Here is a 7,585-nt window from a genome sequence, read left to right on the forward strand (position 1 = left end):
TGTGTGAGGCCACGACACTCTACCGAGGGCCATAAAGGGAGACTCTGTCTCTACAAAAAAAACAAAAAAACAAAACCTAAACTGCAACCTTCCCAGATTTAAGGTTGGCAAAGACCGCAGACATGAAAGATATCCCTTAGATATCTTTCTGTCTTTGAAGGATTGCATCTCTATATAGATGTTGCCACTTGAGTTACCGGACATGTCTTACCTGCAAAAGCTGGGTTAGGGATCAAAATCTAACAGGTCTACATGAGAGGCCTTTACAAAGAATTGAAGGGGAAATAGCAATCTTTCATTAAGGAAGAAAAGAGACAAGTATTTGCAGATTCTTGCAGGCAAGAATCTCTCAGTTACCTTCATGTGAGAAATTCCACTTGTGTATTAAGACCAAGGTGGAGGAGGATTCTAGAAAAAAAAGATCCTCATTATGAAGACATCTGTAATAACAACTGCAATTTTCTTTTATTTCTTTAAGCATTTCACAGAAAGGCTCTTTTTTTTTTTTTTTATTTTTTTTTTATTTTTGGCCGGGGCTGGGCTTGAACCCGCCACCTCCGGCATACGGGACCGGCGCCCTACCCGTTGAGCCACAGGCGCCGCCCAGAAAGGCTCTTTTTGTAATGAATTAGTTACAACGTGGATCAGGAGGAAAACACAAGAATTTACTCATCTTATTCTTTTTTTTTTGCAGTTTTTGGCCAGGGCTGGGTTTAACCCACCACCTCCTGTATATGGGGCTGGCACCCTACTCCTTTGAGCCACAGGTGTCACCCTCATCTTATTCTTTTTGGCTCTTCCTTTCCCTTCTCTATAAGTGATCTATGTGGTTTTTGTTGTTTGTTTTTTAATCTTATTTCTCTCTTTCCTTTCTCTATTTTCTTTCTTTCTTTTCCCCTCAAGGTATCTGATTAATTTTTGCCGTAGTGATCTATGGATTCATCCCATTCTTTCCTCTCTCTAGGAAGGAATAAACATCAGCTCCCTCATATTCCTGTTCTTGGTATAACACTGAATGGCTTTCTTCGGTTATCTTTGGCTTCAGAAATCTATATATCTGGCCAGGTGTGGTGGCTCAGGCCTGTAATCCTAGCACTCTGGGAGGCCAAGGTGGGAAGATCTCTTGAGCTCAGGAGTTTGAGACCAACCCGAGCAAGGCAAGACCCTGTCTGTACCCAACATAGAAAAATTAGCTGGGCATTGTGGCAAGTACCTGTAGTCTCAGTTACTCAGGAGGCTGAGGCAAGAGGATTGCTTGAACTCAGGACTTGGAAGTTGTGAGCTAGGCTGACACCACAGCACTCCAGCCTGGGTAACGGAGTGAATTATAAGGAAGACTCTTGTGTCAAAAAATAAAATAAAATAAAATAACTCAATGCCTTCCTCCCTAGCCCAGTAATTAAATGAAAGATTCAGTGAAAGAAAGAGGTTTTGGTCAAGCTTTTTGTGATGGCAATAAAAGACATACTTACCAATATTTGTGTATTCATCCAAACAAAACTAATACATTTTTAAAAATCCTATATTTGTAATCTGTGTGATCACCACTGACTTAAGCCCAGATGAAGACAAGGTATCAAATTCAATCTCAGGTGTATGGGGCTATGACAGGTTTTCTACACTGGCAGGTAAAAGTGGGATGCTTCTCCTGTTCAGCTGAGCATCTTTACTCCCAAACTCTCAAAAAATTGAAATTTTAGAATCTTATAACTGGAAGGGACCTTTGTCCTTGTGACTGCCCCTCAGTCTTGCCTCCCTAATTGGTCTTTTTAAGTGAACCAGGACTCTGCTGCAGCCAGAACTTTTTTGTGTTACCTCTTTGTAATCAGAGAGGACACAACTGGCTGAGATTGTTGTCAGTATGTGGGTGAGGCTGGGAAAAAACACCCTCTGTGACCAATAGTTCTTTCTTTACATGGCTTTCATACTGTTCCTCATGAATAAAACATATTCACATGACATTTTGTACTTCTCTTTCTTTATTTAGTTTATGCAGATAGCACTTCCTTTGGGCAGTAAGCGACGTGTGAGCTGTGTCAGCTGAGATTAAGAAAAAGGCATGAAGGCGGCACCTGTGGCTCAGTGAGTAGGGCGCCGGCCCCATATGCTGAGGGTGGCGGGTTCAAGCCCAACCCCGGCCAAACTGCAACAAAAAAATAGCAGGGCGTTGTGGCGGGCGCCTGTAGTCCCAGCTACTCGGGAGGCTGAGGCAAGAGAATCATGTAAGCCCAAGAGCTGGAGGTTGCTGTGAGGTGTGTGACGCCACGGCACTCTACTGAGGGCAATAAAGTGAGACTCTCTCTACAAAAAAAAAAAAAAGAAAGAAAGAAAAAGGCATGAAGAAGCTATAGAAGTCACTTAAGAGCACACAGTGGGACCCTCTTAGAAATGAGATGAAGGGGCGGCGCCTGTGGCTCAGTGAGTAGGGCGCCGGCTCCATATGCCGAGGGTGGCGGGTTCAAACCCGGCCCCGGCCAAACTGCAACAACAACAACAAAAAAAAAAAAAAAAATAGCCGGGCGTTGTGGCGGGTGCCTGTAGTCCCAGCTACTCGGGAGGCTGAGGCAAGAGAATCGCGTAAGCCCGAGAGTTAGAGGTTGCTGTGAGCCGTGTGACACCACGGCACTCTACCCGAGGGCGGTACAGTGAGACTCTGTCTCTACAAAAAAAAAAAAAAGAAATGAGATGAAAAGCAAAATTCCGGGAGGGGGGTGGGGCCTTGGTGTGTGTCACACTTAATGGGGGCAAGACATGATTGCAAGAGGGACTTTACCTAACAATTGCAATCAGTGTAACCTGGCTTATTGTACCCTCAATGAATCCCCAACAATAAAAAAAAAAAGAAAAGCAAAATTCCTGGACTCTGAGTCCATAAACTTGTCTACTTTCTTCCTATAAAAAGTTTGCTTACACAGTGTGCTGGTTCATGCCTTTAATCCTAGCACTCTGGGAGGTGGAAGCAGGAGGACTGCTTGAAGGTCAGGAGTTAAAAGACCAGCTTGAACAAGAGCAACACCCCATCTTCACCAAAAATAAAAAAAATTAGCTGTGCATGGTAGTTCCAGTACTTGAGAGGCTGAGGCAGAAGGACTGCTGGAGCCCAGGAGTTTGTGGTTACAGTAAGCTATGATGATGCCACCACACTCTACCTGGGGTGACAGACTCTTTCTCAAAAAAAAAAAAAGTTTATTTACTTTGTTTACTGCTAAAGAAATTCTCAGTAACTGTCTTCTTCTGAAACAAATGTCTATGTACCTTGTCAAGAGGAAGGAGGGAAGAAAGGAGAGAGAGAATTAGGTTAGTTTCAAATTCAAACTTTTCACAAAAATACAAACTGTCAGGCTGGGCGCAGTGACTCATGCCTATAATCTTAGCACTTTGGGAGGCCAAGATGGGTGGATTACCTGAGCTCACCAGTTTGAGAACAGCCAGAGCAAGAGTGAGACCCCGTCTCTAAAAATAGCTGGGCATGTGGTGGGGGACTGTAGTCCAGCTACCTGGGAGGCTGAGGCAAGAGAATCACTTGAGCCCAAGAGTCTGAAGTTGCTGTGAGCTATGACACCACAGTACTCTACCCAGGGTGACAAAGTGAGACTCTGTCTCAAAAAAAAAAAAAAAAATACAAACTGATCAGTTTCAATATGTGAAACTTCAGAAAATTGAACATGATAGTTTTGCTCTTAAAGAACAAGGGGACTTACTTGGAAGCGCATGTGCAAAAGCACTTAGGTTCAATCTGCATAGAGTTGACATAAGGGCTGGATAGTACAGGGAGCTGCATCCAGTTGAACCAGGTCATACCATCTCCAGTCACTGACCTTTGGTTCTCTAAAGTAACTACTTGGCACAGGCTGGTTGTTCCCATAACTGAACTACTCATGTGCCAAGTTGGCTTATGCAATGTTTGCAAGTAGTTTAAAATACTGTGATGAAAGGCACAGATAGGTCCAGAGGGCTTTTTAAATGACACTTTCCTAATTTCACTTTTTACAATGAGGTCGGAAACACAGGGTTCCAGGAGAATATGCCATAGGCCTATTCTACCATTTGCAGGGCCACAGCAAGAGAACAAATGAAGGTCCACATACACGTATTTAAATACTTAAAATATACAAATCAAGCTAATGAATTGTTAAATAAAATGGGATATAAATACATTATTCCCAGTGCTTGCTTTGGCAGCACATATACTAAAATTGGAACCATACAGAGAAGATTAGCATGGCCCCTGTGCAAGGATGACACGCAAATTCATGAAACGTTCCATATTTAAAACAAAAAATAGATATGTTCTTTCCCTTGCCCTTGACACATATGCTTTCATAACCTAGAAGGTTAGATTTGAATTTAGAATTCTCAAGCTCTTCTGGGTTCCACACCAGAAAGTGGTGGTGTGGGAAGAGCCATCCCTCAGCACAAATGCCGGGGGCCATCTCTTCTCCCTGCCCCAGCTCTGACCACACCGACCACATGCTCATTCATGTGGACTCTAGCTCACATGTTTAAGTCCCAGTTACACACCCTGGGACACTCTCTTCAACCCACTCAGGTTTCAGCACTCACTGAAACCAGGATACCCTTGTCCTGCTCAGCCCCCAGATCCCCTTTCTAAGTACCACTGCTCCCCACACCCTCTTCCACCATGAAGACTCCTACCTTGCTTATCCTGAGGCTTTAGGATTAAAATTGTTGAAGAAGGGAAGGCAGGGGAGGGAAGAAAAGAGGAGAAGAGGGCAGAGGAAGGAAGCAAAAAAGGTAGAGGAAGAGAAAGAAGAGCAATATTGATTAACTTTTATTATAGAGAATATGAACATAATCTGAATTAATATTAATTCACTATTAGAAAACACTTATTTTGCATCTGAAAACAATAAGGGTTTACTTGTTACACGACTTTTTTTTTTTTGTAGAGACAGAGTCTCACTGTACCGCCCTCGGTAGAGTGCCATGACGTCACACGGCTCACAGCAACCTCTAACTCTTGGGCTTACGCGATTCTCTTGCCTCAGCCTCCCGAGCAGCTGGGACTACAGGCGCCCGCCACAACGCCCGGCTATTTTTCTGTTGCAGTTTGGCCGGGGCTGGGTTTGAACCCGCCACCCTCAGCACATGGGGCCGGCGCCCTACTCACTGAGCCACAGGCGCCGCCCATGACCTTTTAATTATTATTCTTTTTTCTCCTTGGTAAGAAACTCATACTGTGATATTCATTTAACATGGAAAAACTGAGAAAGAGATTTTGCTAGGTGATATGGCAAATGATTAACTGATTTAGGATAAAACATTTGGAGGGTCAAGTCTATTATCATCTTGCTTCTACTACCTTTGTTTAGCTAGCTCCTGACTTTTTTTTTTTTTTTTAGAAATTATAGGTTGAGTTATTGTCTATACAGTGTGATATGAAGGCTACTGAAGGTTGCAAATATTTGTTGGAAAAAGCAATATTCTCCATCAATCTGTCATGTCTCCACTTCTCCTGCATGCTCTGAAGTTCATGACTTGTGACATAGATTGGGAAGTAACACAAACAAACAAAAACACCACTGGAGTACAGCATCCAGTAAGTATTCAAATGTACATCAATTGCCTGAAAGTCAGCAACCTTTAAAGAAAGAGTCCTTTAAACATCTGCTATTTATGATTTATGTGACATGTTCAATTAACAAATACCAACAAATACTCTCCTAGGGAGATGGCAGTGAACTGGATGGACAATGGTCCTATCTTCAGGGAGCATCACAGTACAAATATGATGTATGTCACAAAATGAGAAACCAAAGGCACTTAGATTAGGTATAAAATGGGGAACTAACCTGGTAAACTGGAGGCTTGAAGAAAATAGCAATTAGGGCAGCGCCTGTGGCTCAAGGGAGTAGGGTGCTGGCCCCATGTACCAGAGGTAGAGGGTTCAAACCTGGCCCTGGCCAAAAACTACAAAAAAGAAAATAGCAATTAGCTAAGTGACCTAGGAAAGGTCAGTGGGAAAAGGGAGGGGGCAGCACAGTCTGCTAGGCAGAGAGAAAAGGATCTACTAAGGCTCTAAAAGTAGAGAATCATAAGAGCAGTGAGAAGCTGGAGGAAGGGTGGCCAAAGATAACGTAAAGATATAAGCTAGGAGAGGAGAGGCTGGGGTACAGAGGGCATTGTAAGCCACGGTAAGAAACAGAGACTTTATCCCAAGTGCAGTAGAAAACCAATGAAGTGTTTTAAACAGATTTACATTTTTAAAAGATCACTAATGTGGTAAGTAGACTGTAGGCAGAAACCAGTCCTCATGGGGAAAGCAGTCAGGAGGTATTTTGGTCTAAGTGGGAAACAGTGACGATAGTGGGACGAATAGAAAAGGACAATCTTGTGATATTTAGCAGTTAGAATTGATAGGACCTGGTGATTCAATGGGGGAAGGAGCAAGAGTCAAAGCTGATTCCTTATCTTTTTTCTTGGAAGTGCTTGTGACAATTATGACTAGTTACTTGTCTGTCTGCCTTCCCCGCAGAATTGTAAGCACCTCAAGGACAGGGATTCATCTTAAACGGTTTATCCCTCACGTACATGCTGTGGCAGAGTGTGTGGTACAAGAGGTGTTTCAAAACTATTTGTCGGTTAAATTATATTTTTGGTTCTGAGCAATGGGGTTTATGGTGGTGCCATTCTCACTGAGTTATGGACATGGCGATGAGGAAGCAGTTTGAGGGATGAGTTTAGTTTTGATGGTGCTATGTTGTAGATACCTGTGAGACATCCAAGTGGAAATGTCCTAGAAGCAATTGAAAATAAAATCTAAACCTTGTGGGGTAAGGGGAGAGAGAGAGAGAGGCTAAGCAGATATGGGAGAAGCACAGAGATGGCAATCAAAGACAGGACGTCTATGGGATAGGCTAATGAGAGTCAATGAGAAAAGACACCCTAGGCGGGGAGCGGCAGCTCACACCTGTAATCCTAGTACTCTGGGAGGCCAAGGTGGGGAACTGTTTGAGCTCAGGAGTTCAAGACCAGCCTGAGCAAAAGAGTGAGACCCCCATCTCTACTAAAAATAGAAAAACTGAGGCAAGAGGATGCCTTGAGCCCAAGAGTTAGCGGTTGCTGTGAATGAACTACGATGATGCCACAGTGACAATGTGAAACTGTCTCAAAAAAAAAAAAAAGAAAGAAAGAAAAGAAAAATGAAAGAAAAGAGGCCCTAGAGGATACTCTAATATCTCCAACAAAAGAGACTGAGAGGGGCGGCGCCTGTGGCTCAGTGAGTAGGGCACCGGCCCCATATGCCGAGGGTGGCGGGTTCAAACCCGGCCCTGGCCAAAAAACTGCAACAACAAAAAAATAGCCGGGCGTTGTGGCGGGCGCCTGTAGTCCCAGCTACTCGGGAGGCTGAGGCAAGAGAATCGCGTAAGCCCAGGAGTTGGAGGTTGCTGTGAGCTGTGTGAGGCCACGGCACTCTACCGAGGGCCATAAAGTGAGACTCTGTCTCTACAAAAAAAAAAAAAAAAAAGAGACTGAGAATGGGTGGCCTTATGAAGTTTAGAGGAAGAATATCTTAGAAAAAAGAAGGAAGTGACAGTGTCCAATGCTTCTAAGAACTCAAACA

The 7,585-nt window shown here is 43.6% G+C and overlaps 1 non-coding gene across 1 annotated transcript; it reads left to right on the forward strand.

The window, feature by feature from the left end:
* Positions 1–4,166: 4,166 nt before the first annotated feature.
* LOC128582698 (U6 spliceosomal RNA) lies at positions 4,167–4,273 on the forward strand. The gene has a single exon (XR_008379145.1). It is a non-coding gene; the product is annotated as a U6 spliceosomal RNA (small nuclear RNA).
* The last annotated feature ends 3,312 nt before the right edge of the window (positions 4,274–7,585 follow it).

The sequence above is a fragment of the Nycticebus coucang genome, chromosome 3 (assembly GCF_027406575.1).
Source record: "Nycticebus coucang isolate mNycCou1 chromosome 3, mNycCou1.pri, whole genome shotgun sequence".
NCBI classification, from domain to species: Eukaryota; Metazoa; Chordata; class Mammalia; order Primates; family Lorisidae; genus Nycticebus; species Nycticebus coucang.